We start from the raw sequence: 13,060 nt of genomic DNA, 5'->3' as shown, positions 1-13,060 counted from the left end.
GAAAGACAAAGAAAAGCATGCAATTGAAAAATAAAAAATTTTGAAAAGTATATAAAAGACTCTGACCTAAAAGACAAAATTTTCCTAATCTAAGCAACAAGATTCACCGTCAGTTGTTCAAACTCGAACAATCCCTGGCAATGGCGCCAAAAACTTGGTGCACGAAATTGTAAATCGCAATTTCTTCACAACTTCGCACAACTAACCAGCAAGTGCACTAGGTCATCCAAGTAATACCTTACGTGAGTAAGGATCGATCCCACGGAGATTGTTGGCTTGAAGCAAGCTATGGTTATCTTGTAACTCTTAGTCAGGATATCAATTATAATTATCAGTTGACTTGCAAATGAACAAGAAAGCATGAAATAAATACTTGTTATGCAGTAATGGAGAATATGTTGGAGTTTTGGAGATGCTTTGTCTTCTGAATCTCTGCTTTCCTACTGTCATCTTCTTCACACACGCAAGGCTCTTCCATGGCAAGCTGTATGTTGGTGGATCACCGTTGTCAATGGCTACCATCCGTCCTCTCAATGAAAAAGGTCCATCTACATGGCTAATCATCTGTCGGTTCTCACTTGTGTTGGAATAAGATCCAATGATCCTTTTGCGTCTGTCACACACCCAACACTTATGAGTTTGAAGCTCGTCACAGTCATCCCTTCCCGGATCCTACTCGGAATACCACAGACAAGGTTTAGACTTTCCGGATCTCAAGGATGCTACCAATGGATTCTAGCTTATACCACGAAGACTCTGGTCTCACGGATCTGAATGCTCTATTGTCAAGAGAGGCAATCAGACTTGTGAGCCAGGAACCCAAGAGATACTTATTCAATCTAAGGTAGAACGAAAGTGGTTGTCAGGCACGAAAGTGGTTGAGAATGGTGATAAGTGTCATGGATCATCACATTCATCATGGTTAAGTACGAATAAATATCTTAGATAGAAACAAGCGTGTTTGAATGGAAAACAGAAGTAATTGCATTAATTCATCGAGACACAGCAGAGCTCCTCACCCCCAACAATGGGGTTTAGAGACTCATGCCGTTAGAAATACAAAGTTCAGATCTAAAATGTCATGAGGTACAAAATAAATCTCTAAAAGTTGTTTAAATACTAAACTAGTAACCTAGGTTTACAGAAAATGAGTAAACTGAGATAGATAGTACAGAAATCCACTTCTGGGACCCACTTAGTGTGTGCTGGGGCTGAGCTTTGAGCTTTACAGTGCATAGGCTATTTCTGGAGTTAAACGCCAGGTTGTAACCTGTTTCTGGCGTTTAACACCAGAATAGAACATGGAATTGGCGTCAAATGCCAGTTTACGTCATTTATCTTCGAGCAAAGTATGGACTATTATATATTGCTGAAAAGCCCTGGATGTCTACTTTCCAACGCAATTAAGAGCACGCCAATTGGACTCTTGTAGCTCTAAAAAATCCATTCCGAGTGCAGGAGGTCAGGATCCAATAGCATCAGCAGTCCTTTTTTCAGCTTGAATCAGATTTTTGCTCAGATCCTTAAATTTCAGTCAGAAAATATCTGAAGTCACAGAAAAACACACAAACTCATAGTAAAGTCCAGAAATATGAATTTTTCCTAAAAACTAATAAAAATATACTAAAAACTAACTAAAATATACTAAAAATACATGAAATTACCCCCAAAAAGCGTATAAAATATCCGCTCATCAAGAGGCTAGCGGATGTAAGGCAAAAATAATATCACAGGGTAGGCAAGAAACAAAAAAAAGAGGAACTAAAAGCTTATGCATGAAGTGTGTAAGTGAAATTGCAATTAACTTAGAATGGAATATAAATGGAAATCAAAATCAGTCAGAATTCACATTCCAAGTAATTATGTTCAAAGGAATTCAAATTGCTTGTTCTTTAAGAAACAACATTGCTATGCATTAAAAGAATAGTAAAAGAGTTAGTTTAAAAGGAAAATCAAAAAGAGAAGTTAAAAAGTTAGTTAGAAACTAAATGTTAGAAAAAGAAAGAGGGTTAAGTATTAGTCGCATAGCAATTATGAATCTCAAAGTAAGAAAATGTCCAAAAATTTTAAAAGACAAGCAAACTCACATTCATGTAATATAATATATGCATTAATGATGAAATGAATAAGGCAAAGTAAGCACAAAAGAAAGATGCAATCCATCATCAACGTGTTTGATCACAAAATTATAAAATTAGTGTGAAAGGATTCAAAATAGCACTTAATGTAACCTAAAATTCTTCGAAAATTAAAAAGTTACTGAAATGGTTACAAAAGTGAAATTGCACCAATTTTAACAATTTTAAAGAACCTCAATTAACAATTGCAAGATTAGGTCAATTAGAGAAGTTTAAAAGCATGACTTCAATGGTTATATGAAAAGAGTTGAAATCAAACCATGAAGCAAAAGATTTTAACCTAAACTTGATGATTTAGACCATGGAGGTCATTCACAAACACTTGGCCAACAAGGGTCTATTTGGGATAGAAATCTGTCAAATAGCTCCTTGTTACCATCAACCAAGTACTGTGACATAAGGGAACCAAAAGAAAACAAAAATTCTAACCGAGCCATTCATGAGTTGAATTTGGTAACAAAACAGAATTAAAGCAACAGATTACCAAATCCACTCCACAAATTGGTATCCAAGTAATACAAAAATTTTGAAAAATTTTAGCTGCATTCCAGCAGTAAATTGGACGTTCCTAAATTAAACAAACAGCAAAATAACAGTCCATATGAATCCAAGTTAGATCAACAAGCACAAATCACAATAAATCCATATGAATTGGACAACAGCGAGCAAAATTAGCAACAACAGCAACATATATATTAACAAAAGAATATCAGCATCATCGTCATCACTGAACAAAACAGCCAACAATCAGTCATTCCAGACAGCATCAGCAACAAAAATCAGACCTAAATCTACTACAAAATCAATTAACTATCTAACCACCTATATCCACTAACATGCATTTTCAACTAATCTAACTAACAAAATTTAACAAACTAATCAATCCTAACTTAACAAAACAAAAGGAAATTAACAAAAGAAATCAGAATAAGATGGAAATAGGGGTTGAACCTGGAAGAAGCAGAAACAGAAATGGAACTGGATAGGGAAGGAAAGCGAGGTGAAGTATACCCACCCAGTGGCGGCTGCTGGCGGTGGATGATGGTGGATGAGTGGCTATGCAGTGCTTACCGAGGCAAGGTAGTAACAGGGAAAGTCCTTGTTCTTGTGTGTGACAGCGAAAAAAAAAAGGGGAAATGGGAGAAGAAAAGGAAGAAGAACGGGGAAGGAAGTGGTAGTCGCTGGACCACCAGCGATGAAGTTGAGCGCGGCAGTGCTACGGTGGTTGGCAGGGACAGATCGAGAGAGAGAGAGAGAAGATAGAGAAGAAGAAAAAGAAAGAAGAGGAGAGAACGAGGCAAGAGGGCCGGTCGGCGTTGGTTCGGGCTCGCCGGAGGTGACTGGGTGGCGTGGTGAAGCTGGGTGGTGGTGGTTGGCCAACAATGGTGAATTGAGAGGAGAACACAAAGAGACGTTATAGGAAGAAGAAGAGGGATAGAGACGCGAATGAGCTAGGGCTCTTCACGTGAGGGTTAATGAAATTCGAAACCATGCATATGCGTGGGTCACGTGTGAGCGTGACTGGGGCAAAATGGTACTCGATGCGAATGCGTCTATCTTGCGTAGGTGTGGATATGGAAAGGATGGGTTGACGCATTCGCGTGGATCACGCGTACGCATGGGAGAAAATTGCACTGGACGAGCAGTTCTCGCACCCTACGCGCACAACTCTCTGTTTGGACCGTGCGATGGCACAGTCCACGCACGATCCTAGCATAGTTCAAAATCTGGGCATCACGCGTACGCATGGGTAAGGCGTATGCATGATAAGCCTCTTCTTCTTCTTCTTTCTTTTTTTAAAAGAAGCATAAAATAGAAACAAGAGAGTTCACGCGTACGCGTGGGTCACGCGTACGCTTGACATGGGGGAAATGGAATGGTTTTGCATACACGAGCAGCTCATTCGCAGAGGGTGCTCTCTGCCAAGGGCCAATGCGTATGCAGACATGGTCCGCACACGTGTCTTGGGCCAAAAAATGCATGATGCATACGCATAAAAGGGTTGCATACGCGGGATTGTTTAAAATCGCGAGGTCACGCGTACGCGTGATCTGGTGCTCTATTTTTCAAAATTTTTCAACTTCTTGTACCAAATCAAGTATTTCAAACATTCAAATAGTCATCTAAACACCACCAAACCTTATTTAATACCCTAGACTGCCAAATAAACTCAACTAACCAAACTAAACATGAAATTAAGCTTATTTACCAATATATAGAAAAGAAAAAAGTGAAAAGATGTCACCATGGTGGGGTATCTCCCACCTAGCACTTTTAGTTAAAGTCCTTAATTTGGACATTTGGAAAGCTCATTATCTTGGTGGCTTTTGCTTATACTCATCCTTGAATCTCCAATAATGCTTGAATTCCCAAAATGCTCCAAGATTCCAAATCCATTGCATCAAACTTTGATGGAGTTCTTCACAAGCTATGAGCTCCCAAAATTTATTCTCATCTTGTAATCCGAGATCCCAAATCTTATTTTCACACCCGTTTTCAAGTTGATCATGACAATTACAATTGGGTGGCAAGTGATTCGAATTCTCAAATAAACACCAAAACATCTTCCTAGACCCATTCAATTTAGCATGACTCCGACCCTTGCATTTAGACTTTGAACATGCAACCATAATGAACCTTGATTGGCATTTCCACCCACTAACGACTTCTCTTTTGCTCTTGAATAAAGTAAAGCTTATGGATAAGAATTTTACCCACTTGAATGTTGTGTTGGATGGTGACTTAGGAAGGGATGTCTCTAATGGTCTTGCAAGATCCACTCCCTTGTGGTCTTCTTTGACTACCTCCTCTAAGCAAGCGTCTTCAATTTCAATTCCTTATTCACCAAATGCTTCTACACATTTCTCAATGCTCAAGTCACGTGTTTGAGGTTGTGCATGGTCCTTCTTGTCCTCAATTTCACAACACAATGAAGAAGGCTCAACAATCTCAATTAGCACATTAGTTGGTGTGGAATCATCTTCAATGGTAGAGCCTGCTTCTTGCTCAACATCTTCCAATCCTTCATCATCCATAATGTGCCTAGGAGGTTGCACATTATCCTCTTCAACATCAAATTCAAGTTTAATGGAAGAAGGTTTAACAACTTCCACAAAATCATTAACAACATTACTTGGTATGGAAGTGTCCTCAAGCTTGGGATCCACCTCTTGTTCCACTTCGCCTAAATCTTCAACCACTTCTTCTTTTTCAACAATCTCTATTCGTTTCACTTGTTGCAAAACATGCTCCATCTCCTTGTTCTCAAGTTGAGATTCCAATATCTCTTTCATGCTCCAGTCATCGGTTGATTCTCCACATTCATCTATGAAAATGCTTTGTTTGTGGCATGAATCTCTTGAGTCCAAGTTGGCTTTAATTTTGGCAAGTTTAGCCATGATATCTTTGTGCCTCTTTTGGACTTTTTCTTGCTTCTTTTGAACCAATATTGCTTTAAGCCGATCTATCGCTTCCATGAGACAATCTCTTAGCTCTTGTTCCACTTGGCTAACATAGGTAGGATCATATTACTCTTGGATTAATGGATATGGATATTCTTCCATGGAGGGTTATAGTGGAAGGGAGAATTCATCATGTGGTTGAAAGTTCTCATACATGGGAGGTAATTCATCTTGTAATGGTATGGAGGTGGTGGTTCTTGGGGATATTGATGTTGGAATTGGGGTGATTCTATGTATGGTTCATATGGCTCATAAGGTTGTTGGTATGGTGGATATGGGTTAGGATCATATGAATGTGTTTGGTGGTATGGGGATTGTGAGTATGGTGGTTGGGGGCTATATTGAGGAGGGGGTTCATAGGTATATGGTGGTGGTTATTGATAATCATAAGGAGATCCACCATAACCGTTGTCCTGGTATGCATCAAGGGGTGGTTCGTACGTCATAGTATGTTGGAGGAGGTTATTGCTAAGAGGGTTTATCATAAACATATGGCTCCTCCCACCTTTGATTCTCCCATCCTTGATGCAATCCTTCATTGTAGTTCTCATTTCCTACAACATAGTTGTAACCATACTCATAGTCAATGTGATGAGAATTCATGGTAAAAAAAGAAAATAAAAACAAAAACTAACAAGAATTAATGAAAACAAACTCCTAAACTAGCAAGAACTAACAAAGAAGCAAAAGGCAAACATATTCACAACATCAATATATATACAATAACCAATAATATAACACTATTGTAAATCCCCGACAACGGCGCTAAAAACTTGACGAAGGAAAATCGTGGTTAGGAATTTTCACTAAATAATTCCGTCGAAGTATAAATCCAAACCGAAAAACAACCCTCAATCAATGTTTAATTTTTGTTTGTCACTTAAGCAAACCCAATAAAAACCGAGAGTATTTAAACCTCAGGTCGTCTCTCAAGGAATTACAGGAAAGTGTGCATATTATTGGTTATGAGATAGTATTTTTGGGTTTTGGGTTCGATAGACAAGAAATTAAAACCAACGACTAAGGAATGTAAATGCTAAAAGCTACTCAAGGCAAGGATCAAGAGTCAAGGTATCCTATCTTGGATCATTAACCATAATAGGGTGATTACACAGGATTAATTCCACTTAGTTGTCCTCTAACATTGGAGGGTTAGTCAAGTGGACATAGTTGATCCTAGAACCAACTAACAACCCTAAATCACCAATAAAATTGGACATCAATGATCTCAAGGGACTAAAGTCCTCAATCACAAGTCAAGAGTACCAAAATCTACTCTAAAACTATGCCAAATATTTTATCAAACACTTGGTAGGCATAAAAGGAAGGCATGATAAATAGCAAGAATTAATAAAATTTACAGCTACTAAATGCAAAATAACAATAATAATAACACAAATAAACATCAATAAACAAAGAAACATCAAAATTGCATTAAAGAAAATCAAGATCTAAAAAGAGTTCATGAACATAAAAGTGGCCAAAATAAGAAATTAACAAGAATAACTAAGAAACTTAAAGCAATAGAACAAGGAAAAGTAAAAGAAAGTAGATCAAGACAAGAAATTAAACCTAAATCTAAGATGCAATTAACCTAATTCTACCCTAATTCTAGAGAGAAGAGAGAGCTTCCCTCTCTAGAATATAACCTAAAGCATGTTTCTACTCTATCCTAATTGCTTTCCCTTCCATCCTTATTGAATTTGGCCTCTAATAGCTTCAGAAATGAGTTGGATTTGGGCCTGATGCAGCTCAGAAATCGCCAGTCACATTTTCTTTAATAAAGTCACATGCTGCTTGTCACGCGTACGCGTGGGTCACCATATGCTTGGATCTCACGTACGCGTAGCCTTAAATTCCACAAATCCTTGTTTTTCATGAATTCTCCATCTTGCATGCTTTTTCTTAACTTCTTTGATCCAATCCTTGCCTCTTAAACCTGAAATCACTAAACAAACATCTCAAGGCATCGAATGGAATCAAAGTGGATTAAATTTAACTAATTAAAAGCCTAAAAAACATGTTTTCAACCATAAAGCACAATTAGGAGAAATTCATAAAACTATGCTATTTCATTGAATAAATGTGGGAAACATTGATAGGATTCACCAAATTCAATACAAAATAACCATAAAATTGTGGTTTATCAACGTCCCTGGCCGTTGCAAGTGGGCTAGGATGGTCTAGCCGGATATGCAAAGACCTGCTCGGAGAGACAGGGGTGCCATAGATCGTGGGGGACCTGCACGTCGTGAGGCTGACAGGGTGCACCCACGCAGGGAGCGCCTGGACATTGAGTCTGACGAGGAGGCCGAATATCACCGATAGGAGGATCACAGTGATATTCTACATGATCAAGCTGACTCCCCACCACACCGACCCACATCTCCTCCACTATATCACCCTTCAGGATTGGGTTCAAGATCATATGCACTGATAAACCACTATTTTATGGTTTATCTTGTGCTCAATTGAGTGGTTTTTATCAAGTCCTTGCCCACTTATTCATATAATTTGCATGGTTTTACAAATCCTTCCTAATTCTGTGGTATAATTGAAAACATGTTTCCTAGGCCTTTAAACTGTCAATTTTAATTATCCTTTATTACCATTCGATGCCGTGATCTGTGTGTTAAGTGTTTTCAGGCTTTATAGGGTAGGAATGGCTTAGAGGATGGAAAGGAAACATGTAAAAGTGGAAGGAACCTGAGAAAATGAAGTTTTGAGGAGCTGACAGCGACACATACGCGTGACAAGGAATTTTGCCAAGCGACGCAAATGCGTGACCTACGCGTACGCGTGATATGCGCCACGTGCAGAAATTGTAGAAAGCGCTGGGAGCGATTTCTGGGCTTCTTTTGGCCCAGTTACAAGCCCAAAAAACACAGATTAAAGGCTGGGAGTGGAGCAGGATGGGGAGAACTTCTCATTATTCACAATTTAGGTTTTAGATGTAGTTTTCTAGAGAGAGGGGCTCTCTCCTCTCTCTAGGTTTTAGGATTTCTCTTAATTTTAGGTTTATTTCTTCCCAATTCCAGGTTCAATGTTCCTTTAATTTAGTTTCTCTTCTACTTTTATTTATTATATTACTTTAGTTTATTTTCTTATCTTGTCAATTTATTAATGCAAAGAGTATTTTTCTATTTAATTTCTTTATTTGCTTGATTATCTCAACTCAATTCCAAAATTATCATGTCTTCTTTCTACTCCCTTTACATATATGCGAAATTGGCATCCATGTCAATAGAGTAGGCTTCCAACTTGACTTTGGAGTTAGATTAATATTTGGAGACCCTTGAGTTGGAAAACTCAAGAGTTAAATAGTATCTGGAATTTGTTGGCTAGCTCTCTAGTTGCTAACGCTAATCCTTCCCAAGGGAGAGGATTAGGACTTGTGAATAGAAGTTGGCTCAACTACTTGACTTTCCTTCATTTGTTGAGGGTTAACTAAGTAGAAACAATAACCTATTATTATTAATATTGGGAAATCCAATAAGGATAGAACTTCCGATTAATCTTCTCCTAGCCAAGGCTTTTTATTTCAATTGCATAAAATCTCTTGTTAATTTTCATTGCTTTAATTTATAATCATTTATATGCCCATCGCCCAAACTCCAAATTTCTCAGAAAACTCACAATCAATAATAAGAACACTTCCCTGCAATTCCTTGAGAGACGACCCGAGGTTTAAATACTTCGGTTATCAATTTTATTAGGGGTTTGTTACTTGTGACAACCAAACAATCTTTTGTATGAAAGGATTCTTGTTGGCTTAGAAGCTATACTTTCAACGAGAACTTATTTGTGAAATTCTAGACCACACAAGAATCCGTTCATCATGCACTCATCCCCCCTCCCCACCGGTTGGCATGACCCCGGAGCCTCGAGCAGTCGTCAGCAGGTTGAGCTGGTCGATGAGATAGATACTGCGGAGCCATGACCCAGCAAACCACATCAACAGGCAAGACCCCTTCCATGCGGCACAGGACATCGGCTGCATGGCCCCGGCAACCATCGCAGATGATAGGCTAGATTGTCGTTATTTTGTTTATCCATGTGAATTTGTCTCTCTGAGCTCAGTGACAATGACACTAGTTATAGATTTGTGTTACTATATATGTCTTTATCTTTATATTTATGCTCAACTACTCCTTGTATTTGTCATTATATTATGACACTAGTTATGCATTTATATTTATGTTATCATTTTCGAAATTATAATTATAGATTATGATTATCCGTCACAATTGGGTCATATTTTATAAATATGAACCATGACGTATTTCATAAAGGTAATAACTATTTGATAAAGATGCGCCGTGCTAAACATGAACCAATACATATTTCATAATGATATACCAAATACATGAACTAAGCATTACACATCTCAGATACATCAAACTAAGTACTAATACATGAACTAAGCATTACATATCTTAACCACCAATCTAAATGCATGATCTAAGCATCGTCTGTTGGCTAATTAGGACAACCTTATCTGGTATGGCCGGTCTGCCTACAAAGACCACACCTCTTCTCTTGGTGCTCCCCTTCGTCCATCTCATTGCGAAATCTAGTGGACACAGGTCTGTCAGAGGATTTCTGGCGCATGGCCGGGTCAGGACGGAATTGGACTCCGAACCGCTCCGGCTAGAGCTTCTCATCTGGAATCAAAGGGAACTCCTTCTTGTATACCCTATACACTGCCTCCTGTCGGTACACCGGATGGACGTATGAACCCCATTCCACACTAGCAGCAGCACAGGCAGCAAGCGCATGACGACAAGGAAAGTGGAGTAACTGGAAAAGCCCGCAGTCACATGTGGCGGCAGTTAATAGAACTCGAAAAGATCCTTGTGACCAACCCTTGAAAGGCTCTAACTCCTCCACGAGAAATGCAGACGCCTGTCTATCACAGTGGGTGACACACATTTTCGAAATTTCGTCCCTGTTCTTTTCAATAGCTACTAAGAGCTACTGTGAAAACTGATTACCCGCCACAAGTTGTGCATGTGCCTCCCGTCCCTTTCTAACGAACAACTGTTGCAACCTCTCGCAGGTGCAACGTATGATGAATGAAATCAGTAAATACCGAGTACCCTTAAGAACCGCTTTCATGCACTCAGAGAGGTTTGTCGTCATATGACCAAACTGGCAGTCGCTGTCGCAGTGTTGCAGCCAGATCTCTTTGTGGAACCGAGCAGCCCAATCAGCTATCTCCTGTGACAATGTGCTAAGCGCATTCATGTACCAATCATACCCTACCTTGCTTGGGCTGTATGCAGCATTAATGAGATACCTCTTTTCCTCAGCAGACTTGAAACACGACATAAAATTCGCAGCCATGTGCCACAAATAGTAAGCATGGAATGTTCTAAGAGGCAGCCAACCACTGTCATCTCTTTGCAGTGCAGCCTTTATCACTTGAGATCTGTCCAAAATAATCAACAGACCCTCCATGGGCGTTACATGTCTCCTCAGATTGGTTAAGAAAAAAGACCATGACTCTATCGTCTCAAACTCCACAATTGCAAATGCAACGGGAAGTATGTTGCCATTCCCGTCGTGTGCTACTCCCATAAGAAAAACTCCACCATATTTTTCATACAGATGCATTATATCGACAGATATAAATGGCTTGCAGTGCTTGAAGGCTTCCACAAAGGTAGGGAAGGCCAGAAAACCATGTCAAACAAACTGCATTCATGCACCAGGAGGTGACCATCATAGTATGGAACAACATTGATATCACATACTGTTTTGGGACAACAACTCTGTAGTGCCTATAGTAACATCGGCACCTTGTTGTATGACTCCTCCTAATCACCGTATATCTGAGCAATTGCCTTCTGTTTTGCCATCCACACCTTCCTGTACGAGGGTTTGAAGTGATAGCTCTGTCTAACTGCACCCTGTAGGGTGGCTATCTTCACAGAAGGGTTAGATTGTATCAACAGGAGAATGACACAGCAGATGAGAGTACTGTCCAACTGTCGGTGGTCTTGAGACATCGTGGGAGCTAGACACGTGTGTGTGCCTCCCACACTACGCACCTCCCTAAAGAAATAAAACTAGATTGTTTAACATGTACATCTACCATAAAAGTAACGGCTAAGAATATAGATGCTATCTACACTTACCAATATCCGAGATTCTGTTGGAGAGTGACACGGAGACTCCAAGACAGCCTGCTTCGTATTGTCGGCAACGCACATGGTACTTTAATCGATCAGACTCCAATACTCGGTACTCTGCATTTCGATGGATGCTGTAATTCTTCACTCCCTGCAGTACTGCATCTCTGCTTTTGAATCTGTGGCCCACCATGAACTCCATACCCTTATCTAACTTGTAATCGTCTTCACCCGTGTTGGAAAATAGATTTTTCTCTTGCATCACATCCATGTCCAACGTATGATAATGACTTGGCATTGACGACAACATCGGAATTGGCTGCGGGGCCGGCAAAGATACCGGCGTGATGGCTCCACCGGAGTCTCGGGCACAAGCTCCTCGTCATCATCATCTTGTGACGAACCGCTGTCGTTGCTATCCACAACATAATCCTCATCAAATTCCTCACCGTCAACGTTCATGTCATCCAACGGACTAGAAACATGGATGGGCAGTGGTGCGAGAGGCGGATCATCCTGCACAAAGTTCGACTGCCCAGATCCAGCACCACCAACATCACCAACCTCTGCAAAGAGCTCCATCACTTGTTTGGCTATGACTCTACCATGGATGTCAAACATCAGCTGCACATGCTCGTCGCCATACAGCCAAAATAGACGAAATTAAAAAATTCCATTTTCTATCGGTGCTAGCAGCCTATACTCTACTCGTCCGACCTCTTTCCTCCCAGTATCAGCGACATTCCTCAATATCAGAGTCTTCAGCTCCGACAATGACGCAACTCGCTGGCTACGCAAAAACATGGGATTCTCACACTCAAACACGACCTCATTATCACCATTCCTCATAAGACAATTGAGATACACATATACAACCAAATATCCACTACTACTAGACATTATGACTAATTTGGGAAAGAATAAGGTTTAGGAGAAATAGTGAACTTGTTGTGAAGAATACAATGGATTGCACGTCCTTTTATAACTGCTGAAAATTTGTCCTAACATATTTCGTTTACAATGTAAACGAATTTATTTTACACGTATTTTTTTACACTATAAACGAAATATACATGTCTTGTTATATCAACCATATTTTGTTTACAGTGTAAACGAAATATGAGATGTGACGCAATTTGGTAAAAATGCTAGAAATTGTTTATATCGGTAAATAATAGAATTATTTAATTTATATAAAAAATCCAAAATAAAAAGAGTGATTTTGGTGTGTACTTGTAATAATTGCATTTTATATAAGTGTTGTCTTTGGTGGCTTCATTAATTTGATGACTATGGTGGCTAAGGTCTAGCAACCAATCCAAACTTG

Source organism: Arachis hypogaea, chromosome 9 (genome assembly GCF_003086295.3).
Source record: "Arachis hypogaea cultivar Tifrunner chromosome 9, arahy.Tifrunner.gnm2.J5K5, whole genome shotgun sequence".
Lineage (NCBI taxonomy): Eukaryota > Viridiplantae > Streptophyta > Magnoliopsida > Fabales > Fabaceae > Arachis > Arachis hypogaea.
This window is presented reverse-complemented; position numbering follows the sequence as displayed.